The 10,020-nt window shown below is 36.7% G+C and overlaps 1 protein-coding gene across 5 annotated transcripts in view; it reads left to right on the top strand.

The window, feature by feature from the left end:
- The first annotated feature begins 601 nt into the window (after positions 1-601).
- The window catches only part of LOC145684245 (uncharacterized), a 44,294-nt gene continuing 34,875 nt past the window's right edge, over positions 602-10,020 (top strand). For 3 of the 5 annotated variants that reach the window (XR_014131259.1, XR_014131260.1, XM_081756357.1), the window contains exon 1: positions 606-1,701. The gene's annotated coding sequence lies outside the window, so the exon portion shown is untranslated. Of the gene's footprint in view, positions 1,702-10,020 lie in introns of all 5 variants that reach the window. The other 2 variants (XM_081756359.1, XM_081756358.1) reach the window with 2 other exon arrangements.

Below are 10,020 nucleotides of genomic sequence, written 5' to 3'. Positions count from 1 at the left end.
AACTTTAAATAACTAAAGGGAAGTTAACATTTACACGATATACACACTGATTTGACTGACAGCATAAGTGTTCAACACTTTTAGAAGTTACACCAACGCTTACTGAGCCCAGTGCCGGCAGCTAGTGCTCTCAAACGTGCCAGGTCGGGCTTCATCGGGTCAGGGCTCGAGTCGAACCTCCTTGGGTCACAGGTCAGGTCAGGGCTGCTCTAGCCACGGGACGGCTCGGGTCAACTTTCTTATGCGTCGTTTCGGCTAAAACCTATTCGGGTCATGGGTCGGGTCGACGTTCAACTCGACCCGAGAAGGATTTAGCCGAAACGGCGCATAAGAAAGTTGACCCGAGCCGACCCGTGGCTAGAGCAGCCCTGACCCTAGCGTAGGAGACCTGACCCGACCCGTGTCTCAAGCAGGCTTCACTCGACCCCTGACCCACGAAAGCCTGATCTGACCCGTTTAAAAGCACTACGCGGAAGCAAACACTTCAGTTAATTTCGTGTTCGCCTGTTAAAGTTGTGTAATTTCAAGTACAAATAGCCATGAAAGATAAGCTACAATTGACTGAAATCATCCAAAGACGTGGTGTATACATTATAATTTATAAACACCTTAGACAGAAAAACAAAGAAGTACCTGGCAACTGTCCTGCAGTACTCGAATGAGTCACATCATGCTCATTTGTTTTTTGGTGCTTCACAGATTCAAATAGCCTACGTTGTTTTGGGTCAGATGCAGCTTTTTGTAAATCACATCTTCGTTTGTGTTCTCGTTTTTTAGTACCACTTTTATATATTTTTTTTTCTTTACAGTAATCTTACAATCACTCCTACCATCCATACTGATACAACCACATCTGTCTTCCACGACAAAGGACACGTAACTGGTGTTCCAATAATTGAATTGCTGCAATCGGATTTGCTCTTCGATGTAATATACAAATAAAACACGAGCCGAGGGCAGCAACTTCATAGTAATTGTTTGAGGTTTGTATAAAACAATCGTTGATAGTGGCGACTAATTTCTTTTCGCTTTACCGCACTAAAAAAAAAAAAAAAAAAAAAAAAAAAAAAAAAAAAAAAAGCCTGATCCGATTTCTTTCTTCGAAGCTTGGTCTGAGGACAATGCAGTTCAAAAGCGTTCCGGCTCCACCTCCACTTTCCAGAATAACAATATCTGCGAAACTATTGTTTCTTTAAAACATCGCCACTCGCCGGCTTGTAAAAGGACCGGAGTAGGCACTGGTATACAAATCCAATAACAGCCTGAAATCTACTGTGTTTCTTATATTTAAAAAAGTAGTAGTTAACGTGCTCGTTTTTAACAGCTGCTGTATCACAAACCCCGCAAAGTTTCAGGGCCTGATTGTCTCATAGACGGAACCTTTTCAAGTCGATAAACTTGAAGAAGAATAAGGTCTGTTCATTAAAATTTAAATTTACGTCTTTTTTTATGCAAAACACAAGTTTGCGGGAGTTACCCTGCCATATTTTTGATGCTGGTAGGTTTAATTGAGCACATCTTTTTAAAATTGGTGGAGTGGGCCCACCTGTTTGGGGGGCCCACCCTGCATTTGCAGGGTAGCAGGGTGGGCCAGTCCGCCCCTGTCTCAGACAAATATCAACCCGTTTGATATAAGATACCAGTACGTTTACAACAGATTCTGACTTAATTTTGGCACACCATATTTTGGAAAGTTTGCAGGTAAAATTCAATACTTTGCATGAAGATATACATAGCTAGAACACATTTTTTGCATTCGACAGAAAAAAATAGGAAGGAATGCAGCCGTATTTTAGGTTTACAAGTGTGGGATTACTAGTGTAAAATCATTTCACGTGCTTAACTACGGGCAAGTAAGTACATATGAAAGATGACTACTAAAAACTATTTTCTACTTGAGGTGCATTGCTGCTCCCTGTGCAGAAGCTGTATTTTATGTTTAGAAATATAACATTACTAGTGTGATACCATGAAAAGTGCGATTGTATCTCGCATCGTCGGTAAAGTGTACTTGTTTTCATTACTCTCTCTTACACATACTCACCGTCGCTAATGCGCCTGCTCCTTCTGTACGCCCTACAGAGATATATCACGCCGGCCGTGCCCGTGACTCGGTTGGAAAGTATTTGTTCTGTTTTGCCGGTCACGTAGCACTTGATGGTTTGTGTGTGTGTGTGTGCTTTTTTTTTGTATTGTTTTATACTATTGATTGGGACACCGCATTTATACACAAATCGAATAAGAATGGTAATTTTTTAGAAATTAATTCTTGTGGCTCGTTCGAATCTTTTCTGTGCTAAACGGAGTAATGTCATGTCGCCCAGAACAAATATTTTGTAGAACATTACCAACGAAATTAGTGAAAGAATTACAATATTTCAACAATTATTTCCAAACCTCCACGCTACAACACACGGTTCGAAATGGTTTTCCAGTTTTAGATTATAATCTTCTGAGATCACCAATACCTGGTAATTAGATGAAAATCTAGTAATGTTACTCATATTTAAGTTGGATCGTTTTGGTGAGACACATTAAAAACTCTTATTTTTTTATTTTTATTTTATTTATTTATTTATTGTTATTATTATTATTTTTTTTTTGTATCGCTTAGTAATATTCCAACATTTTCTTTTCGGTACTTTCCTATTTTATGGGGATACATTTAAATTGATAAAATGTTGAATCCTATTAGCAGTAAGGACAGTCTTACTGACAAACTGTGTTTTTTAACTAAGGAATGTCATTGATTGTTGCAAATTGCCTTGAAAAGGCCTAAATATGAAAGCAGCATGTGGAGATAATGTCATAGAGACTGCAACGCGTAAAACACACGCCATCTTAAAGATCAACTTTTGCTAGTGACCCCAAAAGAGCACGAATCCTATGCAGTGTATTTATTGCAGTAACGCAAAAGGGAATTTATGCAGTGTTGCGGTAGAGGGTCCGTAGGGGCAGGCGCTTCAGCGACTGTTTGTTTACACACAAACAAGGATGATTAGAAAAACATATCATATAGCATAAAAACACATGTCTTGTGTGTGACAGCTTACTCTTCTTTCATCAGTTTCTGCACTGCCTTGAGACACCAGTTCGCTTCATCTTAGCTTCGTTATGAAGTAGTACGTAATGAAATGCACAAGGTTTATTTCGTTTTATTTCTGTCATCTTATTTATGTGAAAAGTAAGATCCCCATATATTTTGATTACTTGCACAATGGTTTGGGAAAGCAAGTAATCTGTTTCTTCTGTAGATTTCACAAATTTATTTTCTCCCCTAAATAGGATAAGACCTGTCTTTTGTTCATTGTAATACTTCCCTTTGTAGGCAGAAGAAGTAGAAGGTTTCTGATGTTTTAAAAGTAACGTGAATAGTTCCACGTATGTTTTTATTGGAAGTAATATGTTGAACTACGTTACTTGAATAGTTGATTATATATATTTCACTAGTGAAACAGCTAAAAATTGAAGTATTAAATTGATACGTCTTATAAATTTATATGCGAATTTTGAAATGTCATCCACTTCATAAAATTATTTTACATACCTTTCTGCTGTAAATAATATTCTAATGAGTAACTTTATACATGAATGCCAACTCGTTACTACAAGCAAGAAATGTATTTTGTCCCCTTCAGGGTAGGTCAGAACAGGTTGGGTGCATCAAGGAAGCAAAACCGGAGTGACAGTAGCTATGTGCGTAAATGAAGATCCACTTTAATTATCTGCCTGCAAACTGAGGCCATATAAACGATCATTTATGTGCTACACGGTTTCTAAAAGCTAGAATTATATGTCTCCATGTGGAACAAAGTTGTAAGGCCATAAGAAAACGTCCGTAATGTCCAGGCGCGAAGCAGCTTTTCGATGTGCCTTTAAAGAAAGATTTTTATTGAAACTACTTATAAAACCTAACCGTATTTATACACTGGAACAAATTTGAATTAAGTTGCTTAAATTTGGGAATTTTAAAATCCGGGTGGTGTAATAAACTTTTCCATTTATTTAAGTCTGATAATTGTGATTTTATGGTAACGAAACATTATTTTCGATTTGTTCACGTCGTCGATTAATGCTTCTTTTTTCATCCGTGTATTCTGTGTACATTTGGTTTCACTGCTTTCATGTCCGAATAAGATATAACTTAAGCTTTGTGATGGCAGCTACGTTTACAACTGATTTGGAAAGCGTTATTCGTTGTGGCTGTTCAGATAGCGACCACGTAACTAGTGTCTTCAGTTTCGAGATTTCACTTTGTGTCCCCAGGAATCGCAGTACATCTCATATTTAAGATCTCCACGACTGCACTGATCTAGCGCATGGAGGTGTAAACAGAGTATATCAAGTCAGGATTTTACGGTTAACGGAGCTAGGTGGAAAGATATCATTGAGAAATGAAAATATTATAGTTGTTTCTTTCCTGTAATTTGTTAGGCTATAAGGGTATCAGGGTTCTACGCTTGTCCGTCCCTGGTCTGAGTAGCCAGATATAAGGGTATTTGTGGGTTCATGTTCCTGCGGATCTCTGTTTGAGTAAACGATTTAAAGGTTTGTGGTTTCAGTGTTGGGTAAGTTACTTGTAGAAATGTAACGCTTTACAAGTTACTTTACTTTCCCTTGAAATGTAACTCGTCGCTATCGCGTTACTTATCCCCAAAAGTAACTGTTACCTTACTTCAAAAGTAACGAGTTACTTTTTGGTCCAAAAATTTGAATATGTGAAAAAAAATCGTATTCAATTTTCGGTACTACCACTACTACCACGATAATAATAATAATAATAATAATAATTTTTCTTCTTGTTCTTCCTATTATTATTATTGCACGTCCTGAATCTCCTTATGTAGATACAAGAAAAAATTCTTACTTAACAGCTATATGAACATTTTCATATAATCTAGCACTGACTAAAGTGTCATACTTCGTTACTTGATTTCGAGCAATTTTTGTTTGTAACTCGACTCGACTCGTGACAGACATCTTTGAGCTCGACTCGAAAACTCGACTCAAAAAATTTCCTCCAAGACGACTCGAAATTGGGTCGAGTTTCGAGTCGAGTCGAGCCAAATCCTGTGTGTAGTTTCAAGTACTCTCTTCAGGTATCCTATATAGACAATATGATTATTATCAATAATACTACTACAACTTAGCATTATTATTATTATTTATTTATTTATTTAACAAAACTTTGTGTAAGGTCTAAGGACGAAGATGTCATCGTTCCTTTGTAATGTGTTATTGTCCAACTTCGACCTAATTGCAATCTGTGAAACTTGGCCTGAAAAAGAACACTGATTCAATGATTCTTGACGATCGCTATTATGTGTATAGGACAGACAGAGATAACAAAAGAGCAGGGAAAGCCAAGGGAGGGGGAGTACTGTTAGCGGTCTTAAAATAGAATAAAGTAGTAATAATTGATAGCTTATCAAATGAAAATGTAGAATATCTGTTGGTTAAATTGCAATGCGAAAAGTAACTATATTCTGTTAGTATATTTAGTACCGGAGTTACCTGCTGAAAAAATGAGGAAGTGTTCGACATAATTGGTTCAAAATGTCCCATCAGGTTGTACTCTTCTCATACTTGGTGACCTCAATTTACCGGGCGGAAATTTCAATGACTACAATAGTTATCTCAAAATTCCGGCCAAACTACAATGGATTAAAAATTTCATGTCATTAACAATTTAGTCATTTAATAATGTACATAAATTCAGTAAAACTCTTGATCTAGTTCTGAGTAATTTAGACCACGTAAAGGTTAGCGAAGAACCTTATCCCTTTGTCAAAGAAGATTAACATCACCCTACTCTGAACGTTGAAATATAATTGGGTCGTCTAAGACAAGTAAACGTGAAGCGTAATGTAACGGGATATAATTTTAGAAAGGCAGACTTCAAAAGGTTTTACACTGAACTTGGGCGGTAAACTGGGACCACCTTACATGATACAGTGATGTAGGCGAAGCTGTTAAATGCTTTTACGACACTATATGTAGCATATTTGACCATTGTGTTCCAAATAAAACAAATGCCTCGCAAAACTATCCTACGTGGTTTACTCTGGATATAATTAAGAAAATTAATCAAAACACATCATCGTAGGAAAATAAAAAAAAGGGAAGGGAGTAAAAGTTTCCATCAACAAGAATTCAATATATTACGGAGAAAAATTAAAAATGAGGTACGGATTGCATATAAGAATTTTGTATTTATGTCGGAGGCATCCTAAGAACAAAATCCATCCGAATTATAGAATTTTGTAAAAAGTAAGACACGGTATTTAAATGCCGAATTCTTGTCTAATAATAGTAAAGAAATAAACAACGACGACGAAATCGCTAAGGACTTTGCGGATTACTTTCAGTCTGTATACAGTAAAAATAAAGACAATACAACAGAAGAGTGAGTGCGGGTAGATAACGGTCTTAATATACTGCGTATATCATTAATAGAAATGCAGGAAATTTCTAATATAATAAAAAAGATGAAATCCAAAGAGCAGTAGGTCCCGATGGAATCCCAAGCTATACTGTAAAGGGTTGTATAGATCACTTCCTAACACCTGTAAAAATCATATTTAACCTGTCAATTAAATCCGGAAAATTTCCTAATGAGTGGAAAACAACAAGAGTTTCACCTATCTCGAAATCGAATAAATAATAAGAGAGAAATTAAAAACCATGACCCATCTCAATCTTAAGCACCTTTGCTAAAATTTGTCAAACAGTTTTATACCAGCGGATAATAGCACACGGGCGGCTATCTATATCGGAATCACAACATGGCTTTCTTACAGGCAGGACAGCGGTCACAAATCTTAATCTAATATCCACGTTTATAAGTAAAACACTAGACTTTGGGGGGACTAGTAGATGTAATATACATAGATTTCGCGAAAGCTTTCGATAGCGAAAACCATAATAGATTGCTCAGCAAGCTTAAGCAGTTTAGTTTCAGCAGCGAACATATTGATCTATTTAAGTCTTACTTGAAAAACAGAAAACAGTTCGTCATGTACAAAGGTTGTAAGTCTCAGGAGTATGTACAACTATCAGGGGTCAAATTTAGGGCCATTGCTGTTTCTGCTATTTATCAATAGAAACATTAAATGACTGTAAAATGCTTCAAAATGATTTGAATGAACTGATGGTATGGTCCAAAAAGAACATCATAAACGTGAACACTAACAAATGCTATGTAATGTCCTTTACAAACCGCAAAAACCCTCAGAAATTTTCGTATAAGATGTACGACATCACTTTACCAACCTCGGATACTGTCAAGGACTTAGGGGTGGCATATGACGGAAATTTAACATTTAGTTATCACATAAATCACATGATTTACCAGGCGTACAGAAACCTTAGATCCATCGTCAAGATCAGTAAGGAGTTTACTAGTATTATCACTTTCCGAAAGCTATATGAACACTACGTGCGTATAAAACTCGAATACGCAGCCACTATATGGAACCCTTATTACACAAAAACAAATTTAAATAATATAGAAAAGGTTCAGAATAAATATCTAAGGTACTTGATATATAAGGAGACACAAGTATATCCGAAAATATATAATAGTCAAGCTAAATTTACACTTTAATACAGTAAGTCTAGAACAGCGACAAATAATGACCACATGTTGTTTCTATATAAGTTATTTAATAATAAAATTGACTGCACCAATTTACTGCAAGAATTTAAAATACGCACTCCTACAAATGTAACTCGTCTTGAAAATTTCAATTTATTTTATTGCGACAGATTAAACACGAATGCAAACAAGTGGTCAGCAGTATGGAGATTGAGTACAACCTACAATAGTTTAACAAAATACACAATGGATTTGGATATTAATAGTAACAGCGTAATTCAGTTCAAGGAATTTTTTGTAATGTAATTAGAAATAATTTTAGACGAAAGAACATCAATGATATTGCAAGCCCATTATAACTATAAGTGTATTATAATATGAATGTGTTATAGTCCCTTAATACATGTAACGGACACTGTAATTGGGTTATGTGGCCTGTTGTGTCTAGAAATAAATAAATAAATAAACACTAAATGTTCGAGCTCGAGCGAAACATTGTTAAAAGTTATAGAGCGCTGACCACATACGTTCAAAACTGCTCGGCCCGGGTTTAGAATTGTCAACAACTCGAGCAGATTGGCTCACAGCTCATTCACTATCGAGCCGAACCGAGAAGTGAGCCAAGCCAAAAGCTCACTCAACCGAGCCGGCTAGCGCCCTCGATCACTTGAGCCGAACCGAACAGATAGCTAATCCCAACCAACCCGGCTCGAGCCGATGGTTCACCCCAAACGAGTCGGCTCGTGCAATCGGCTTAGTTCAGCCGAGCCGAACTGAGCTCGTTATAAAAATATCTTGTAGTCTAGTTATCGAGACGAGACGAAATACGAGCTGTGTCCCCTCTCGTGAGCAACACTAAAAGTATTAATATTACTGCCTACATTCCTTATGGCTTTCGCTTCCGAGTATAATCAGGCCATGATTTCGAAACAAGTTAGAACGAGCAGAACGAGCGAGCCGTTTATGAAACTCAACTCGTCTCGAAACTCGACGTTAGAAGCAGTGAATCGGCTAGAAACTCGAGTCGAGTCGAGTTTTAGCTGGACTTGTGCCCATTTCTATGCGTTCGAAAAAATGATTGCTTATTAATCTGTTAAACTAATTATATAATAATAACAATGTTGTTATGTAAAATAAAAGCACAGAATATAGAAAAGCAATAAGCTACAACTAGTAAAATGATAACACGGGAACTGGGGATGAATCAACACTTGCCAGTAAGTGTAAAATCGATACATGCTTGTTAAGGCTAGTTGTTCCAAACTCGATAATCAGCGGGACTCTAGGATACGCAAACTGATTTGAAAGAACTCCAATATTACATACCATCGGTGATAAAGTCGGTCTGCTCACCAGAACAGTTTATTCATATTAACCCCATTATCATCGATTATGGCACCGTAGTTGCTTATAAATACTTCCCGCCGGGGCACTCAGAGAGCTTTAAATTCTGTCCACCATCATCCTCACTTTTCAAATGTTCGAACGGTAAAAAATTTTCGTTGTCCACTTTAAAAAAAAAATAAAAGTAAAATAGACTACCGATATCATTGCACTTGCAGTTCACTTACTGAATGTATTGATTTGTAGCTGTCAACATCTATGACAAAATCTTTCAGGTGCTTGCAATCAGTACACGTGATTTCCCTCAGGCTGTCCTCATCTTCCAAAAACAGCAAGTGGCACAATGATCTTATCTGTTTTTATGTATGTCGGTGACTGTCTGTCATTGACATACGTAGTTCGTGCTCCATTGTTCTATTTTGAGAAATTCACTTACAAGGAAGAAACATTTGTTCCCGAAAAAATATACATATATTGTGGTTACATATCCGAAAAGTAATGCAAACTATTTACGTTACTTAAAAATTTGTAACGCGTTACCGTTACAGTTAGCTTTGGAAAAATGTAACGCGTTACTAGGAAAAGTTACTTCCGTCACGTTACTTCCGAAGACTGTCCGGTTTGAACCCTGACTGTCCTTTACTGATCCATGAAAGAAAACAGAATACTGGACTGGACAATACGTACCCACAAGTACACATATTAGCCAACTAAGTACAAAAATGGTGAAAGTCGGGATTCGAACGATAGATTATTGGCATTAAGTTTATAGCTTGTTCGTGGTATTTCCCTGTGTTCACCTCAGATGAAACAGCTGATTGTTCTCAATAGTGGTTTCCCAATCTTAGATCCGGAAGTTCGGGGAACGTTGGGTGTCTTATTTATTCCTACCATATATGCCGTGAAGGAAGATACCAACCGATAACACTGCAAAAGCTATAAACATAATAAAACATATGCATGCACAGTACTTATTCTCTAACACAAGATAATATGGTATAAAATGCACTCTTTCAAATTTTTATTGTGATTACTTGAAGTAATAATTAAAAATCACTGAATATATATTTAGTATATAT

This window comes from Thermobia domestica, chromosome 4 (genome assembly GCF_964235325.1).
Source record: "Thermobia domestica chromosome 4, izTheDome1.hap1.1, whole genome shotgun sequence".
NCBI classification, from domain to species: domain Eukaryota; kingdom Metazoa; phylum Arthropoda; class Insecta; order Zygentoma; family Lepismatidae; genus Thermobia; species Thermobia domestica.
The sequence above is the reverse complement of the archived record's forward strand: the minus strand, read 5'-3'. Positions and strand labels throughout refer to the sequence as shown.